Below are 20,919 nucleotides of genomic sequence, written 5' to 3' on the forward strand. Positions count from 1 at the left end.
TTTCTTTTTTTGAACGTGGATGCAGTGAACTTTATTGATGGTATTCAAGAAAGTAGGGATACCTACTACTATTGTGGTGGTCTGAGATGGAAACTGTGAAGGAGATACTCTGTGATGGAGACTGAGTTGGGACAGTGTCTTCTCAGTAGCCGAGGGCCTCTCTCTTGTTCTTGTTTCCTCTCTGGGAGAGGTGGCCCAGGGCTTCTTACTTCTTGGAGGCCATGTAGGCCATGAAGTCTACTACCCTGTTGTTGTAACCGTATTTATTGTCATACCAACAAATAAGCTTTACAAAGTTGTCATTGAGACCAATGCCAGCCCTAATATCAAAGATAGAGAAGTGAGAGTTACTGTTAAAATTGCAGAAGACAACCTGGTCCTCAGTGTAGTCCAAGATGCCCTTTAGTGGGTCCTCAGATGCCTGCTTCACCACCTTCTTGTTGTCATCATACTTGGCAGGTTTCTCCAGACAGCATGTCATGTCCATGATGGACACACTGAGGATAGGAACATGGAAGGCAATACCAGTGAGCTTCCAGTTCAGCTCTGGGATGATGTTGCCCACAGCCTTGGCAGCACCAGTGGATGCAGGGATGATATTCTGGGCAGCTCCACAGACATTACACCACAACTTTCTAGAGGGGGCCATCCACAGTCTTCTGAGTGGCAGTGTTTGCACAGACTGGGGTCATGAGTCCTTCTATGATGCAAAGTTTTCATGGGTGACCTTGGTCAAGGGAGCTAAGGAGTTGGTGATGTAGGAAGCATTGCTAACAATCTTGAGTGAGTAGTCATACTTCTTATGATTCACATCCATCACAAACACAGGTGCATTGGTAGAATGCGCAGAGATGATAACCCTCTTGGCCCTACCCTTCATGTAGGCTCTGTCCTTCTCCATGTTGGTAAAAATACCAGTAGATTCCATGGCATACTCAGCACCAGCATCAGCCCATTTGATATTAGTCAGATCTTGCTCCTAGAAGATGGTGATGGACTTCCCATTTATGAAAAGCTATCCATTCTCAGTCTCAACTGTACTATTGAACTTGCCATGGGTAGAGTCATATTGGAGCATGTAGACAATGAAGTTGAGGTCAATGTAGGAGTCATTGATGGCAAAAATCTCTATTTTGCCAGATGCACATGAGAAGGCATCTATGGTAACAAGATGCCGAATACGCCAAATTTCACTCCTACTTTTACTATCATGTCTAGGGGATGAGGCTGGCACTACATGAGAAGATGCGGCTGTCTTTGAAACAGGAAGGAACAGAGAGCCAATTTCATTTTTCATAACAGATGAAAAATAGTAGGACACAGCATTTATACACAAGAGGCAGTATCCCGTCTATACAAGTGACAAACATACTGAGAAAGAAATCAGGGAAACAATAATATTTTCAATAGCATCAGAAATATCTTGGTATGACTCTAATCAAGCAAGTGAAAGACTTGTGTGATAAAAACTTTAAGATATTTAAAAATATTGAAGGAGACATAGAATATGGAAAGATTCGTTAGTTTGATATTGTAAAAATGCTCATCTACAGACTCAATCCAATCCTTATTGAAATTCAAACATAATTCTTCACAGAAATTAAAAATATAACCTTTGCCTTCTTATGAGAACATAAAACATGAAAGATAGCTAAAACAATCCCAAACAATGAAAGAACTGCTAGAGTATCATCATCTCAGATTTTAGGTTGTGGTATAGAGCTGTAATCATAAAATTAAGGTGTATTAGCATAAAACAGACATTATGATCAATAGTATAAAGTTAAAGACCTGGACATAGCTCCACATACCTACAGACACCTTACTTTTGATAAAGTAGACAAAATCATATATTGGACAAAAGACAACCCCATCAGCGCATGGGTAAATTAGATAGTTGTATGTAAAAAATGAAAACAGATTTGTATTTATCACTCTGTATAGAGTTCAGCTCCAAATGTATAAAGAGCTTTAACACAAAACATGATACTTTGAATCTGATAGAAGAGAAGTAAGGAACAGGAATACACTTAAACTCATTGGCACACAAAGGACTTTCTAGAAAGGATCTTGATAGCTCTGGCACTAAGACCAACAATTAACAAATTGGATGGCAGGAAAATAAACTTTGTACACCAAAGGACACTATCATTGGAGCAAAGAGTCAGCCACCAGAATGGTAAAGAAGTTTATTAATTATGCATCTGAATACACAAAGAACTAGAAAAACTGAACGTTAAGGAAACAAAGAACCAGCCGGGCAGTGGTGGCGCATGCCTTTAATCCCAGCACTTGGGAGGCAGAGGCAGGCGAATTTCTGAGTTCGAGGCCAGCCTGGTCTACAGAGTGAGTTCCAGGACAGCCAGGGCTACACAGAGAAACCCTGTCTCAAAAAACCAAAAAAGAAAAAAATTAAAATGGGGGTATAAAGCTAAAAGGAGAGTTCTGAGAGTTCTCAAATATGAAACTCAAATGGCTCAGAGATAATTTTTAAAAATGTTTAACATCTTTAACCACCAGGAAAATGCAAATTAAAATTATTTTGAGACTTTACCTTACTCCTTTCAGAATGTCTATGATTCATAGAATAAATGCTAGCAGATGCCAGCAGGGATGTGGGGAAAAGAAAAGATTTATTCATAACTGATAGGAGTATAAACTGACCCAACCACTATAGAAGTCAATGTGGGAATTCCTCAAAATGGTGAAAATAGATCTGCAACATGGTCCAGCTTTACCACTCTTGGCCATGTACGCGAAGACTATAAATTCTCCTACAGAGATACTTGCTCATCATGTTCATTGCTGCTCTATTCATAATAGACAGAGACTGGAAACAGTCTAGATATCCATCAGCTGACAGATGGATACTGTAATTACATTTACATGGTGGAGTCTCTTATGTTTAACTTAAGGCTAGATGATAATATGGTATTCCTGAAATGGTAGGAATAGGCAGTGGTAACTTCTATACATCTGAGGCCTATTCTAGGTAAAAGATTTATACTGAGCTGTAAAGGTTCTGCTCTACTGTAGAATTATATGAGTTCCAGTGTGTCCCAGATGAGATGAAGCCTGTCTTCCATGATTTTTTGTTTAAATGAAAATTGGAAAATGGAGTATCAACAATTTTCCATTCATCAATAATCTTTAAATTATGAATTCTAAGTTAACGTATCAAATGACATTGTACAAATACAGATTCATAATATCCTTTTGTAATTTACTACTTAGAAACTTAACCAATATTTTAGAAGTTGAGACAATAAAAGTTGTCATTTAGCAATAACAATAGTTTTATTTTAAACACATAGTATGTTTTTTCTGTACCTCTCTAAATGTGATTAATCTGTGTGAAAATATGAGGAATATTTTGTCTATTACTTTATAATGACAATTTACATATTAAGTACTTTTTTCAAGCAATAATAGATAGATGTGCTGCCATTAATAATAAATTATCTTAATTTGGCTGGTGTTCTTTCTTTAGTACATTCTAATGAAAAATACTAATCTCAACAAATCAAACTAATTTAAAATTTTCTACAATTAGAATTGTCTGATTATTAGCTGTTAACTTTTGTATAGATGGTATTGTATCCTGCTGTTGAGGTAATTATTTAAAATGGCTTCTGGCTCAGGCTGACTAAGCTGCAGCAGCTCTGCCTAGCCCAGCTGCCATGTTTCTTGGCTGGAGGCTACATGCATGCTGCAGATAGAAATGGCCAACTAGAAACACCAGCCCTGTCACCCATGAGACGTCAGTGGTCAGTGTGGGAGATGGCTCAATCTCCCACACTGTTTCTGCAACGCTGGACATTACCTAGACCATCCCGCCATCCATGTGGGCCCAGTAGAAAGATGAGACTCTAATGCTTAAATTAATCAAAGATTTATATATTTGGTAATGATCAGTAACAAGATACCCATACAATCAGAAGTGTAACCCAATACCCAACCTAGATATACCAACCACCTTTGACTGCTACAGACAGGTGAACATCTGCCCCCATCTCCTCTCTCATTCTCCTCTCCTGTCTCCTAGCTCCTCCTCTTCTTTTTTTCTCCTCTCCTCCTTACTCCTCCTCTTCCTCTTTCTCTCCTAACTCCTCCCACCTTAGCTCCTCCTACATCCTGCCAACTCGGACTTCATCTTCCATTATGAGAAATAAGTTGTTGAATAAAATCAAACTTACTCTGAGATAATTTCTGCTTTCAATAAGAAAGAAAATGTAAATCATGTTTTTGAAGAACATATATTCAGCGATGATTCAGACTAAATCTCAAGCCCATTAGGAGGTCTCCTTTAGAGTTATAATTGAAATGTGACTTCAACAAAGCTTTGACAGAAATCAACTCTGGTTTTGAGATAAATACACTAATCCAATGTCATTGAAACCTGATAACAGATTTCCAGAAAAGGGATTTAAACTGTTACTCCTAGCTAGCTTATTCAGAAACAGGACAATTCCACTGCGACTTCCTGTCTTTGATAACTGATTTTTAAAAATGGATATTTAGGTGAAATTGGTAGGAAAATAGGATTATTTTCATTTCTCCAGGCTTTTTAAACCCCTTTGCTCCCTGAAGATAGGGAAAAGCAAATCAGTTAGATAATATTATCAATAGCTGGTAGGGAGGGCTTCACTTTTAGGTATTACAGTAGAGCACTCACCTATAAGGCTTTTTGTATCTTTATCTTTATAGCAAGATCAGATTTGCAATCATCCCAATCTTACCCACATGCAACAGCCAACTCTTGCTCAGTGTCGTGCATAAGACGAGAAAGAATAAAGGGATTCTCTATTACTTTTTTGCTTAGGCCGAGGATTCTTGTACTCACAGTGAATCAGAGCTTTGTAAAGGACTGTGTGGTATTCTGCCTCTTCTCAGTATGGCTTAAACACTTGCTAGGGACTCTACTACATTTGTCAGTACAGTAAGATGGAAGGTGCTCATATAGCTGTAGGACAAGAGTGCTACTTTGAGAAGATAGTACCAAGGCCTCAGAACTTTGTCCTGATGCTACAGATTGGGTTCCCCATGAATACTCTGATGGGCTCTGGGATAGATACTATCACAGAGCAGATTTATTATTAATTGCCACTGGGATTGATACCAATGGAAGGGAAGGGGTGGATGGTCTACAGGGAGAAACCTTAAGCTCATCCTCATGTTTCAGTTTTGAAACTGAGATGCTAGTCAGAGACAGCAAGCACTGCCCTCCTTCCTCTTATGGCGGGCCAATGGATTCGGGTTCCCCAGGAGAGAAGCATGTGTGACACAAGATGAGATGAAGTGCTGTTTTATTTTTTACATTTTAAGAATGTTTATAAATGTATTTAACTTAAAATATAATTTCATCATTTTCTTCCTTCCTTTATTCCTGCCAGCCTTTCCCAATTGACCCCCCAACTCTGGGCCCTCTAAGTCATGGCCTCTTTTTCTTTATTATTATTGTTATTATTGTTTTACACACACACACACACACACACAGAGAGAGAGAGAGAGAGAGAGAGAGAGAGAGAGAGAGAGAGGAAGAGAGAGGAAGAGAGAATGAGAGAGAAAGAGAGAGACAGAGGAAGAGAGAAAGAGAGACAGAGAGAAAGACAGAGAGAGACAGGGATAGAGAGAAACAAAGACAGAGACATAGAGAGAAGAAGAGAAGAACTACTCAAGTATATGAATATAACCTGCTTTATTTAGTATTGCTTGTATGCATATGATTTCAGAACTAACCATTTGGTATTGGATAACCAAGTAGGGGTTCTCCCAGAGGAAGACTTGTTTTCCTGCTCTCAGAATTCCATATTTGCTTATGTTTTTGTTTAGGGTTGAAGCCCCATAAAATTTCCCTATTCTTGTTAGTATGTCTGTTGGTGTCATCCTTGTTCACATCTTGCTTAGGCAGTTATAGTGTTAAGGCATCATGGTTGAAGCTTCTCTATTGTTTCCAGAAGACACAATCTCACATTAGCTTTCCTGGCCCTCTGCTTCTTACAATCTTTCTTTCTCCTCTTCTACCATGTTTCCTAAGCATTAGTGGAGGTGACCAAACCTTGGCTGGGAAAGGTACATAAGTGTAACATAGACAGCTCTCCTATGGCAAGGTCTGAGGAGTTAGGTCCCCACGTGGCAATGACCTGTAGTGATTGATATTCATGCAGAATCTACTGGCCTTTCCTGAGGGAATGCATGGTTCACTTTTGCCTTTTATTTGCATTTTTGGTTTTGCTATTGGAAGTCTTTACTTTCACTTTTTCTGTTGTAGATGTTTCCCCAGAATGAGAAAAAGAAAGTGAAAACTATGATTCGTTCTTGTTTGTCTCTGAGGATTGTGGGAATGGAACAGATCACTACTCCTCTCTGTTAATAATGGTGTTGCAGTTGAGTCAACACAAGGCCCCGATCTGGGTACATCAGCTAACATCCAGACATTCTCTTCCAATGGGAACTGAGTTCTAACAACAATTTGCCCACCAACCAGTTCCGAACAACAGTTAGTTGATTATCAAAAAGTTAGAAAGATTATGCTGCATTGTTGGTTCTAAGACCTAATAGGAACATTCAGATGTAAGCCACGCAAGGATGAAGAACTGACTTGGGTTACTAATTTGCTAAGACACCTGGGCATCAGAGGAATTAGGGATCCTGATTAGGACATGAGGACCATGTCCTAATGCCATGTGCTAGGTGCCAGTAATTATATCAGAATTTGCTGGTTATGTAGTCTATCATTTCTCTATACTGTAACTGCAATGGCTACTAGCCATAGTCACTTGATTAAATACCAATGTGCTAGGTTAGATATTAACTACTTGCTAAAGCTAAGTTTCCTCTTTCTTGTTACAGTTCATGTGTTAGCAGGAAATCATGGAAATTGAGGAGGAAAAAAAAGGGAAAAAGTACAGTGTGGAGATTATTATTATACTTAGGAAGTTCTTAAGGGAGATGGTACATGAGAAAAAACTGAATGTAAAACCTTTTCAACTATGAAAAACAAATGTATAAATAAAGGTGGCCTGAGTTGTTTCAGTGGCAGTGTATGAATTGTGCCTTTTGGTCAAAGTCTTCTTTCTCCTGTTCCACACATCCTACCTCAGGCTCAACACCCTGCTGAGGTGGACCCAGGTACCTTAGGTAAAGGGGTTGTGTTCTAGACATATCGATCAGACCTCAACAATCTGTGATTACTTGTTTCTGTATTTTGACCAATTGTGTGGTTTTTTTTTAATAATGGTCTCCTGTTACAAGGAGAAGGTTATTTAATGGGAGGTGAGGACTAAAGTTATCTGTGGTTAAAAGTATGACTATATAGAATCCAATTAGGAATTATGATGGTTTAGTGACATGGGTAGTGGAGTGGGTAGTGGGATCCCCTCTAATATCCACAGCCTCACTTTACCAGGGCTAGTTGGGTTCCCAGTACCAGATGCTGTGTGTATGTGTGTGTGTGTATGTGTGTGTGTGTGTGTGTGACTTTTACTTTTAGCTAATTATAAACACACAATCACTTATTTTTCTAACTACTTTAAAATATGTACTTCACTATATCCAGTATATTCACATTAATATATCACTTTATCATCACTCAACTTCCATAACTGTTTATCATCCTATACCGAGGAGACTCTATCCATTAAAGAACTACCTGTTCTTTACCTAGTTTATTGCCCCTGGTCTTTTAAATTTTTTAAACAAATTTTATTCTTTTGTCATATATTATACCCCAACTTCAGTTTTCCCTCCCTCTACTTGCCCAAGTCTATTCCTGAAACCTTCTTTCTCCCCTACATCCACCCCCCTCCACCTCCCCTCAGGAAAGTGCAGGTCTCCCTGGGACATCAACCAAATATGGCCTGACAAGCTACAATAAGGTCAAGCACCCACCATCACATCAAAGCTGGACAAGGCAACTCAGTAGAACAAACAGAGTCATACAAGTAGGCAAAAGAGTCAGAGACAGACCCTGTTCCCACTGTTAGGAATTTCACAAGAACATCAAGCTACTCAGGCATAACATATATGCAGAGGACCTAGGTTAGACCCTTACAGGCTCCTTGATCTCTGGGTACCCCTGTGAGTGCCAGTAAATTGATTCTTTGGGCTGTGTTCTTCTGGTGTCCCAGGTTTCTCTGATTCTTCCTCTCACTCCTCCATAGGATTCCCCAAGCTGTGCCTAGTGTTTGACTGTGGGACTCTGTATCTGCTCTCATCAGTTGCTGGATGAAAGTCTCTTTGATGACAATTCTGTCCCAGAATACTCTTACAGGCAGGACAAACTGTAGGTCTACAGTCTTGTGTCTAGGTTGGTGTCCCAATCCCTCTACTTGAGGTCTTGCCTGGTTACAGAAGATGGACAGTTCAGGCTCTGGGTCCCCCATCACTAGCAGACTTTGTTAGGACTACTCTCATAGATTACATGGAGTTGTCATTGTACTAGGTTCATCTACCTCTACACCCTTAAATTCCCCCAGTTGCTTCTCTCAGTATTTTTTTCCTCCCTATCCCAACCTCATCTGATTCCTCCTGTTTCCAACTTTACACAGTCCACCTTTGAAATCTATTCTATGTCCCCTTCCCATGGAGAGCCTTGTGTCCCCTTCAGCCTTCCACATTACTCATCCTTTCTGATTATGTGAATTATAGCATGATTATCATTTACTTTACAGTCAACATCTACTTATAAGTAAGCACATACATGTTTGTGTTTCCGGGTCTTGGTTACCTCACTCAGGATGATTTTTTTCTAGTTCCTTCCAGTTATGTGCAAATATCATAATGTCATTGTTTTTAACAACTGAGTAATACTCCATTGTGTAAATGTACCATATTTTCTCCATTCATTATTTGGGTGAGGGATATCTAGATTGTTTCCAGTTTCTGGCTATTATGAATTAGGTTGCTATGGGCATAGTTGAGCAAGTGTCTTTATGGTAGGATGGAGCTTCCTTTGGGTATATGCCCAGGAGTGGTACAACTGGGCCTTGAGGTTGATCAATTCCCAATTTTCTGAGAAACTGCCTTATTGATTCCAAAGTAGCTATATAAGTTTACACTCACACCAGCAGTAGTGTTCCCCTTGTTCCCCATCTTGCCAGCATGTGCTGTCCTTGAGTTTTTGATCTTAGCCATTCTGATAGGTGTAAGATGGAATCTCTAAGTTGTTTTAATGTGCATTTTCCTTATTTGCCTCTGATCTTTATTCTATCCTCTGTCTTATAAAACTTAAATTTCTAAGTAACTCAAATAAGGAGAATCATATATTTGTTCTTTTGCATCTGGTCTATTTCATTCAGCATAAAGTTCTCAAGGATTGTTTATATTATAATATGTTAAGAATAATACTATGTAATTTTATTACCTGAAATCACTTTGCTCTACAGTAGATAGTCAGAATATATAACTCTTATGTAAATGGAGGTTTGCATAGGTTAACCAGTATCTAGCCACTCTTACGCTCTTTTCAGCCTTTAGTCCAGTGCTTCTCAACCTGTGTGTTGCCACTTCTTTGGTGATCAAAAACTCTTTCATAGGGCTTGCCTAAGACCATCAGAAAACATGAATATCTATATTGCAAATCATAACAGTAGCAAAAGTACAGTTATGAAGTAGCAATGAGAACAATTTTATGGTTGGGGGTCACCACAGCATGAGGAACTGTATTAAAGGGTTACACATTAGTAAAGATTGAGAACCACTGATTTATTCCTAGGTAACCACTATTTTATTCTCTGTTTCTATGCTTAAGATTGTAAAATTTTCTCTATCTATCTATCTATCTATCTATCTATCTATCTATCTATCTATCTATCTGTGAGTTTGTGTGTTTATTTTTTCTTTTTTGAAAATAGGATTTTTTCAATAATATATATTATGGTTTCTATTCTTTCTGCTTTTCCAAGTTCCTCTCCATCTTCCCTTCCATTCAGATTCACCCCCTTTCTCTCATTAGAAACCAAACAGGGTTGTAGAGATAATAATGAAATAAAATATAATAAGATGAAACAAAAATTAACACATCAGAATGGGACAAAACAAAGAGAAGGAAAAGAACTCAAGAAAAGAAACAGGTAAAGATTCAAAGACCCACTCATTTCACAAGATCAGGAATCCCAGAAAACAAATTGGAAGCCATAATATACACACAAAGGACTTGTAGAGTATAAAGACAAACAAAAATATTCCCCAGAGATGCTTTCTTGGAGAAAACTAAATTTTCATTTGCATGTGGTTATCAAACAGAGATTGCTTCTGTGTTAGAGATGAGGCATGTGTCCATGACTTTCATCTCTAGGACCCCATCTGATACAGACCTATACAGGCACTGTGCCTGCTGCCTCTGTCTCTGTGAGTTCATACATCACCAGTCCTGTTGAATTAGGAGGCCATATTTCCTTGGTGTTCTCCCTCTTCTCTGGCTCTTACACTTGTTCTTCCAACTCTTCCCCTTCATATATTTTAGAAAGCTTCTACTATATTATTAGATCAATACTATTGCTCAAATGATCTTTCATTTTAGCTGTCTCTCCCAGTAGTCTCCTCCAACCTCCACTTACATCTCCATTTGATTGTCACATTCTAGTCCCTCTCCCAGTAATCCATAACTATCTATTCTATCTCCATCACCTATGGAGAGCTGTCTCCTTCAACCCTGTGCAAAATCCCTTACTATATAACTAACCTGTGTGGTTCTATTGATTGTAGACTAGTTATCAATGACTTAGTTAATATCCACATATAAATTAAGACATACCATATTTGTCTTTCTGGGTCTGAGTTCTCTCACTCAGGATGATTTTCTTCTAGTTCTATACATTTACCTGCTATGATTAATTTTTTAAACAGCTGATTGATGCTCCATTGTGTAAATGTACCACATTCTCTTTACTTGTTCTTCTGTTGAAAGATATCTAGATTTATTCCAACTATTGATCTTATGAGAGGGAATGAACCAGTGGACATGATTGAGCAAGTGTCCCAGTGCAAGGATGAAGCTTCCTTTGGGTATATGCCACAGTGTGGTATAGCTGGATCTTCAGGTAGATTGAGTTCTATCTCCCTAAACAACTGCCACACTGATTTCCACAGTGGCTATAAAAGTTTACACTCCCACCAGCAGTGGATGGGTGTTTCTTTTGCTCCACATCCTTAGCAGCATGAGCTGTCACTTGTTTTTATTGATCTTAGCCTTTCTGACAAATGTAAGATGAAGTCCCAAAGCAATTCTGATTTGCATATCCTTGGTGACCAAGGATGTCAAATATTTTCTTAAGTGTTTCTGAGCAATTTGAATTTCCTTTTTTGAGAATTTTCTCTTTAGACCTAAACTCTATTAAATATATATATATTCCAGCCGTTGCTCCCTTCCTGGCCTCCCTCCCAGAGTTCCTCATCCCATTCCTCCTCCCCTCTGTCCTCAAGAGGATGCTTCACCCCCAGACGGCCTCTCCTCTCCCTACGGTCTCAAGGCTCTTGAGAATTAGGTTCATCTTCTACTACTGAGGCCAGACTAGGCAGTCTTTGCTATATATATGTCTGGGACCTCAGACAAGCTTGTGTATGGTGTCTGTTTGGTGGCTCAGTGTCTAGGAGCTCCCAGCGGTCCAGGTTAGTTGAAACTGGTGGTCCTCTATGGGGTCATCCTCCTCTTCTGCTTCTTCTATCCTTCCTCTAATTCAACCATAGAGGTCTCTGACCATAGTCCAATATTTGGGTGTAAGTGTTTGTGTCTGTCTAAGTCAGCTGCTGGTTGGGTCTCTCAAAAGACAGTCGTGCTAAGCTCCTGTCTGTAAGCATATCATAGCATCAGTGACACAGTAGTGTCAGACCTTGGTGACTCCCCATAAGGTGTATCCCCAGTTGAGGTGGTGACTGGACCACTTTTCTCAGTCCCTTCTCCATTTTTGTCCTTGCAGTTCTTTTAGACAGGAACACTTTGTGGGAGGTGATGAGACCCTCTAAAAAGTACCAGAGACCTAGGAGGTGAAAAACTCTCAGGATTCAATGGGAGTGACCTTAGATGAAGTACCCAACAGTGGGGAGAGGGAACTTGAAGAGTCCATCTCCAATAGATAGACAAGGCCTCAAGATGTGGGATGTTGTTACCAACCCACAGTCAAAATTTCTGACCCAGAAATGTTCTATTTTAAATTTTTAATTTAATTAATTAATTAATTAATTTTATTTATTCTCCCTTGTCTCATACAATATATCCTGACTGTTGTTTCCCTTCAGTTTATTCCTTTCTGCTTCCTGGGTGCTGGTATTAAAGGCATAAATTATCACCATCACCTGGTGCTTTATTGTTTTTGTTTGTTAGTTTTAAATTTTTGTTATTTATTTATTTATTTATTTATTTATTTATTTATTTTCTATTCTAGGTCTTTGGGCTATCTAGCCTCCAATTCCTGGTGATACAGACATTGAGTCTATTTTGTGGAATAATTTGAGGAGTATTTACATTAACTTTTCTTTGAAAGTCTGGTAGAATTCTGTGCTGGCCCTGCTTTTGTTTGTTTGTTTTTGTTTTTCATTATGTATTGTTTTGGTTACTAGACTTTAAATGACTTCTGTTTCACAGGGGTATCAGGTCTGTTTAAATTGCTTATTTAATCTTGATTTGACTTTGATAAGTGATGCCTATCAAGAAAATTATCTAGTTCTTTTATATTTTCCAGTTTTGTGGAATAAGGATTTTTAAAGTATATCCTTGTGAGTCTCTGCATTTCCTTGATAATTGTTGCATTGGACCCTCTTCATCTTCAATTTTGCTAACTAGGTTCTCATCTCTCTATCTTTCAGTTAATTTGGATTAGGTATTTTCAATCCTATTGATTTTCTCAAAGAAATAGCTCTTATTTTAACTGACCTTTGTTTTGCTTGTTTCCATTTTATTGATTTTTAGGACTGAGGTTGATTTTTCCTTCTCATCTATTTCTTTAGGGTACCATTTCTTCTTTTTGTTCTAGAGATTTCAGATGTTCTGTTAAGTTACTAGTATGAGATCTCTTCAGCTGTTTTAGGTAGGCACTTAGTGCTATGAACTTGCCTCTTAGAACCAGCTTCATGTTTTTTTCGGGTCTGGTAAGCTTGGGTATATTGTGTATTCATTCAAATTTATTCAATTGTAGAAAGCCTTTAATTTCTTTCTTAATTCCTATTTTGATCAACTTTTTATTCATTTTCTTCTGTAACTTTGTAGCTTTGCTGTAAATATTTTTGATGCCTTTGACCTGGATTTCTTCTCCTTTCTCTATTCCTATTATTCTTAGATTTGGTCTTTTCATAATATTTCAGATTTTTTGGATGGTTTATGCTAGGATTATTTTTGTTATATATTTAGCATTTTCTTTGTCTGAGGTATCCATTTTTTATATTGTGTCTTCTATGCCTGATAGTCTCCATTATATCTTTTCTATTCTGTTGGAGAGGTTTACCACTGTGGTTTCTGTTCATGTTCCTAAATTTTCTTTTCCAGATTTCCATCAATTTTGACTTATTAATTCAATTTCCACTTTCATGCCTTAAACTGTTTCATTCATTTCTTCCACTGTTTGTGTTTCCATAGATTTCTTTAAGAGACCTATTAATTTTCTTTTGAAGGATCTCTATCATATTCATAAAGGGTATTTTAAGGTCTTTGTCTTTTATTCAGATTTGTTGCAGTTCTCAGAATCTACTGTGGCAGGTTGCTGAGTTCTACTGTAGACATATTTTCCTGGCTGCTATTGATTGTGTTTTTACACTAGTATCTATGTTTCTGGGTTTGGGATGATTGTAATTCTAGGAGCTGATATCTGGCCTTTTTGTTTTGGGTGCATATTTTATTCCTTGGTTTCTGTTGCCTTCTCTGGTTCTTAGAAGGGTGTGGTGTCTGTACGGTGCTTGGTATGGAATTCTTCTATGATAATGCTATGTGTAGTCACTGGAAGTTGCAGGTAAATACATTTTTCTAGGTATTGGGAACTGATTTTTAGAAATGGGGATGGACTGAGGCAAGAAACTGAATCAGTCCACTGAAGGGAAGTGAACAGGCTATTACACCAGGGTCTGCTTAGTCCCCTGAGAATGAAGACAGAGAAAGAAAAGAGACTGCAACAGGTAGTCTGGTACAGAGCTGGAGAATGAGACTAAGGAATGGGATTTGGAGGAGAGAAGGGAAAGTAAATATCTAAAGCTTGCCTCCATGCTTTGCTGGTCTACTTGCTTTTTTGGCAGGATTGGCTGATAAGTTCCCAGAGAATGTCTGCTGGAGTTAAAGGCTGGGAAAACAGGGTGAGTGTGAAGAAAGGTTGAAGAGGAAAATCTTTATGATGTGTTAGACATGGGGCCGGATAGGTCAAGAAAGTCACAGCTGGTGGTCTGCTACAAAGTTGGAGGTCAGACTGGAGTATTGTATTTAGGAGGGAGGAGAGAGGTGAAGACCAACAATTAGAGTACTTGTTTCCTCACCGAGAATCTAAAAGGTAGGGTCATATAGTCTTTCTTTTTGTAGAAATATTCATTGCCATTTAGCTTGACTTTAATATATGTAGAATGTTTACTGGTATCTATTACTAGTAAAGAATTTACAGGTTTGTGGCCCCATGAGGAGAGCAACAATACCAACCAACCACAGCTCCCAGGGTCTAAACCACCATCCTGGGAGCACTAAGGGAGGGATCCAGGGCTTCAGCTGAATATGTAAGAGTGGAGGGCCCTGCTGGGCATAGGTGGGAGAAGAGATCCTTGGCCTCATGAAGGCTGGATGCCCTAGGGGGTGGGAATTGGAGGGTGGGGAGGTGGGAGGGGGGGGGGGGTAGATAGGGGTACATTCGCAGAGAAGCAGGAGGAGGGGGGATGGGATAAGGGGTTCCTGGGTGGGTGGGGGATGGGGTAAGGGGACAACATATGAAATGTAAATAAAACATCCAATAAAAATAAAATAAATAAAATAAAATAAAATCACAACTTTCAAGGTTAAAAAAAAGGAATTTACACTTTTATAATTTAATATATGATTTAATGGCTGCTATAAATCTCCTCTTTCTTTAATATTCTCTGCATGTACAACATGCCAAAAGTGTTAAAGTGTGTTAACTTGTATAATTATTTTGAACCTATTAATCTGTTGATTCAACAAATATCTGTTGAGTAATCAAGGTTGTATGTGAGATGTTTTGGATGTGTTATGCATGCAAAGATAGATATTAAAGGGGAAGTGAACTTTTGTCTTAGAATTTTATTTCTGTGAAGAGACACCATGAGCAAGATACGATAAGAGATTTTAAGTAAACTGGAGGTTATGGAATCAGAGGGACAAAGTATAAATGAATAGCAGCAAGATGTTCCTCAATAACCAAGCAGTCAACAAAGATATTAAAAAGGAAATCAAGTTCTTTGGGACAGATGAAAATAGGAACATTGTGTACTAGAGCCTATGAGACAGAGCAACAGCTGTTCTAAGGGAAATATTTATAGCAATAAATGTCTGTATCCAAAGTGATGGAAGGGATCTCTAAGAGAACTGAGCACATGATGTTTCCAAGTTGTTCAGTGAAGGAAGACAGGGAGACTCTGCCTCTCTCCCCCGTATCTCACCATTTACTGTTCTTCTCTGTCCACGATTACATCCTTTACAACAAAACAATAAATACAAAGCTCAGAGATCTTAAATGAAGTAGTGTTGGGCATTATATTTCTAGACAAACAAAAGCAAACAGTAGAATGGCAAAGACCAAGAGCCAAAAAGCAAGATGAGGAAATCAGCACTAGGTATATAACATAAGTTTTTTTTAAAACAAAAACAAAAACAAAAACTCCAACACATGGTTTGTCAGACTGTGAACAAAAGCAAAAATTAAATCAGATGGAGACAGTGGACATTATAGTCGATACCAGAGAGATACAAAGCATTATAGAAACTTTCAAAAATCACACACTGACACATTGAATAGTTTAGATGAGTGGATGAATTATTAGACACAAATAAGCAAGTTCAACTCCAAAAAAGGAGAGAAAACCTAAATAGTTTAATTGTATGTAGGAGGAAATTCACCAACAAATTTCTCATTAAAGAAAATCCCAGGGCTTGATAGTTTTACTCATGAGTTCAGTTGAACAATTAGTACCAATCCTTCTCAAGTTCTATTAAATGAACTCTTTTTGCAAATTACATTAAATGTCTTTTATTTTGGATATTATGTTTCTGTATATATTCTCTATTTGTCTTATGATATTTGTTGCTATACAAAGTCCATGATTTCAGTTACTGCTGGTTAATATTCTTAAGGCACATTTTTGGTATTTGGTAGAACAGAGACGGCTTTTATTCCTATTTGCTTTACAAAGGTCTTTTAACACTACTTGCAAATCTGTTTTACCAGTAAGTATTTTACCAGTAAGTCTAAAACACTTCACTATTCCCTCAGCAAAATGTATGTGATAGAAATTGAGATATTGATTGTAATTCTCATTGAGGTTTTTGATTATAAGAAGTTTGTTATCTCTATGTTGAGGGTTACCTCTTGACTGTTGGTTTGGGAACACATAGCTATATACTTATTTCTATGATGAGAATTCAGTTAGTATCGTATGTCAGCATAACAATCTAACATGGGACAGTGAGATATTTTTCTATATTTATGGTAGATAAGTTGAATTTTGTATATATCTGGACTACTGAATAGCCTTAAATAGGAATGTATTTCATTTTATCATCAATGACATAATATTGGTTCCTATTTTGTGAAATATCTTTTCTCATAGTGCTGGTGGCTTACAGATTCTATTCTGTTTGTATTTTTGTTATTGATTTTCCATTTTTTTGTTTCTACAAAGGATTTTTTTTGCCAGAAGCAGAATTATTTGATGACAAAATAATTTGCATGCTTTAGTAACTCTCAGGAAAATGTTATGCAATTAATTTCAATGTTAATTTTAACTTCTGGGATGAGAATTTACCTGATAGAGTTTTCAGAAAAAAATTATTCTGATAAGGTAGGAGAAGACTAGATATCTGGACAGACATGAGCAAGCACGTGCTTATCCCAGGTAGGACATTAAAGACCAGAGTAGCATTCCGTTCTAGTCTAGCTTGCTGTAGCAATGAGTTGATTGGGCTCATTTATAGGAGAATGGGTCAGGGGTTACTTATAATAGTATGAGCCCCATTACATCAGTCACATCACCAGAAATCTCATACCAACATGGATAATGATATTCCCCATATCTGTGTACCTGAAATTCCCCTAAGAATTCCTATGACACCACATACATCTGGGACAGAATTATGCACAGGTAGAGGGACAGAAGAATGTGCAGGAGGAAGGAAGTGACTAGAACCTCAATGGAGAGCTTAAGGACCCTCTCAGACAGAACTCTGTGAGAGAACATCAACATGTTTTACCTTACTTCATGTCTTTACAGTAATACATGTTATTCTTACTAAGAAGAAAATGGCTGTTATACTGGATGACATCTTTCTACAACATTTTTATAGGATATATTACTATACATCACTTAAATTTATGTGTCTTCTTATTTTATTTTATATGACATTATCACTTATTTATTCTCATTTTATTGAGATATGTTTAGAAGCATCCTGGTTGTAAATTGGATTTGAACAAGATAGACCTGGGCTTAAATAATAGCCTGATAAGTGTGTGTGTGTGTGTGTGTGTGTGTGTGTATGTGTGTTATAGAGGAAGTGGTAATCAAACTCAGTGCCTTGTGCATGCTGGATCCTAATGCTCTATCTCTGTGCTGTATCTCAATGTAGCTCTACCTCTTTCTAATCAACAAGTAACCAAGACATTATTTAGTTTTTCCAACCTATTTTCTAGTATATAAAAATTGGGTTAATTACACCAGGTTTATAAAATTGTAGTCAAATTTATTGATAAAAAATGAGTAAAAAACATCTTGGTACCTGAAAATAAAAACTAATAATACTCATTACATGCTGAGTTATTATTGTTACTCTCAAATTATCACTGGGGAAGAGATTAAAAATTCAACCAAAACATGAAAAAAACACACCATATTTGATAAAATACATTCTTTATGCGTTTTCAGAGAATTAGGGGCAAAGGTTATTCTTGAAAATAAACAAAAACATAATTTCATTTGAGGAGAAAAGGAAGAACACTCCACCAAAGTTATAAAAATATTAAAATATATCTAAAGTTAATGATGGCCATAGCAGCTGGCATTGACTTTCTCCAACATGAAAGAGAAGTGTCTTCCATCTACAAGGGAGACACAGTGTAGAACACAGGATCAATTCTGTATGTGCAGTGATGTATTCCTCTTTCCATAGGCTATCCATCCATACATGTGTTCAAACCCTATTTAGAGCAGTATCGCTTGAATGTTTATTATGTAGCAGGTGAAATGTAAAGCATTTTATATACCTTATGAATTTAAACTTAACTATACCCAAATCAAGTAGTACTTCATTGTAGTAGAGTAGTAAAACTTGGGGTAAACCCCTTCTTTGTACCAGGCCTGCTTCTTTATTCCTATAACAATGGAATAAGCAGTGTACAATACTACATTTTAGGATGTTTAGTGAGTCAGGACATTTCCAGAGAAAACAGGGGGAAAAAACTTACATCACATCCCAAATGGTGCAGGCTCAGATAGAAAAAAGAGACACACAAGGAAAACCCAGAGAGACAACATAGGCACTCCACACCCACAATCATAAATCCTGGAGAAAAGAAAGATTGTAGTAATCATTTTCATACTTCCTCTCTGGGGAATAGAACAAAATGTCACAGCACCCCCCAAAAGTAACCTTCCATATCTCTTCCACCTTCAGGAACAACTTCTTTTTTTTTGTTTCTTGAGCCCCATAAAGAGGAATAAGTTCTACTGTCACTAGCCTGAGTAAAACAATATCCAGTGTGATGTTCTTAACCACTTCCATTTCTAAAACCATACCCCTTTAGAAATCCTTTTTAATTATGCTGATGTGAACACACAATGTATTCCAAGCTGAACTGTGACTGATAAACCATGATGATTATTAGATCATCCTTTCTTCTGGATGAATGAAATATTCTCTTAGGTGTTCAAAGAAACAAAACATTTATAGCCTGGTTTATTTTTCCTCCCTTTAATTACAAATTTTTACATGCACATGCTGGCTTTTCCATAATGCATTTGCTTCCTTGGTTCTGAGGCAGAAGAGCTACCCACCTGGTTTGCTTGTAAACATCAATGGTGCATAGCTCTCCTGTTTCTTCAAGCCATGTGTAGGTGGTTTGAATAGACTGGAATCCCTTGGTGTGGTGTTCTTTCAGTCAAATATGGTTTGTAAGCACTTTACTTTTTTTCTTCACAGTAATTTCATTAATCATGTTTACCAGGTTCTGCCTGGAACATTGCACGCTATTTTGTCATCTTAATTTTGCAGATGTGGCCTCGTGAGGAGCTGCTACTGTAATTTTCTGATGCTACCACAGAGGTAGCTGCAGCACAGTCAGACCTCTATCTATCCTGAGATGATGGGTGGGTAGTCTTCTAACTGTAGCAGATGTTCTTGTCTGTCCTCATACTTAGAAGAAATTCTTTTAAATAATAAAGAACTAAAGTTACCCAACTTTAAACAAACTTTCATCCAGGTGCAGAATGCTGCACTGTAGGCCAAGAATAGTGAGTGTTGACTTGAAATTAGAGCAACTTCACACTCTGAGGTCACTAGTATTTTTTTTTTTTTTGCAGAGGTCTCATAAGGCTCAGGAAATATCATAATGGATATGCACAAAATCCCTGTCCCACAAAGGACATCGGAGCAGTTAATAGTTGTTGGGGGTAGGGTGTTCTTTGGTAGTGTAGCTACCTGTTAGTTGTCCATGATTCTGTAAGTAACCATTTAATTACAATTGTTCAACAATCTAGATTTGAGGGAAATAATTTCATTGATCTGTCATTAGGGTCCTATCTGTGTGCAAAGATGTTTGCTTATGTCACCCCAGGAGAAGTCCTTCCATGCATCCTGTCCTCCTTCAGGAGATGAAAGCAATGTGCCTAAGTTCATAATGCATATGGCCACAAATGGCTGTCATCTTTTGAACATTTTAGTAAAGCATTTTACTTTGGTATTTTCCATGTTCTATGTCTCTTGCAGATCAGACCACTGTCAATCTATGTACTCTTGAATTTACTCATTTACGTGCTTGTTTAAGAAATAGTTTTGAGTGTTTATTAGATGTCAAATACCATACTAGGTGCCGGGAATATTACAGTACAAATATTGCAATGTCACACCAGTGCTTAAAACTCCTAAGTAGATTCCAATATCAAATCAAATAATAGGGAGACTTTCATACTATTGATTAAGATTAGCAAAGGCTTTAGAGGATAATGCTCAAGAGTTTATTTCTTATAGCCGTACAGCTCCACTTTCATGAGTTATTTTGCTTTTAGCTACATAGTTAAAAAAGGAGTCTGTAGAGCTCTCATGTTAGTGTTTCAGATGAGACTGATGCCCTCACTGATGGCCAGTGGAGCAATGCTGGCCACAGAGCCCAATCCTACAGCAAGATGGGCTGGAAACTTGGAAGAGCCTTGGGACAGGGGTAGGCACACCTGGTATAAATTTCAAGAACTGTTTAAGCTAGGATGTTAAGAGTGAGGACAGCTCAGGAGGACTGTGTGAAGTACATTATCAATAGAAGGAGCTGCATACATGGAGACAGTGAGGTAAGATGGAGCATGGGGCATCTGAGGAGCTGAAGAACGACCCATGGGTTGAACAGAAAAGAGAAAGAAGGGTGATGGTGAGAAATCACATTAGAAAAGTGGGCAGAAGGCAGGGTATGGGGTCAGATTATGCAGGCAATGCTAAGAACTTTTTATCTATATATATATATGCATACATCATATACATATACATATACATATACATATACATATACATATACATAT

The 20,919-nt window shown here is 37.7% G+C and overlaps 1 pseudogene; it reads right to left on the reverse strand.

Moving 5' to 3' along the window:
- Window positions 1-205: 205 nt before the first annotated feature.
- LOC114629142 lies at window positions 206-2,751 on the reverse strand (annotated as a pseudogene).
- Between the last annotated feature and the right edge of the window lie 18,168 nt (window positions 2,752-20,919).

This window comes from Grammomys surdaster, unplaced genomic scaffold (assembly GCF_004785775.1).
Source record: "Grammomys surdaster isolate TR1022 unplaced genomic scaffold, NIH_TR_1.0 278, whole genome shotgun sequence".
Classification (NCBI taxonomy): Eukaryota; Metazoa; Chordata; class Mammalia; order Rodentia; family Muridae; genus Grammomys; species Grammomys surdaster.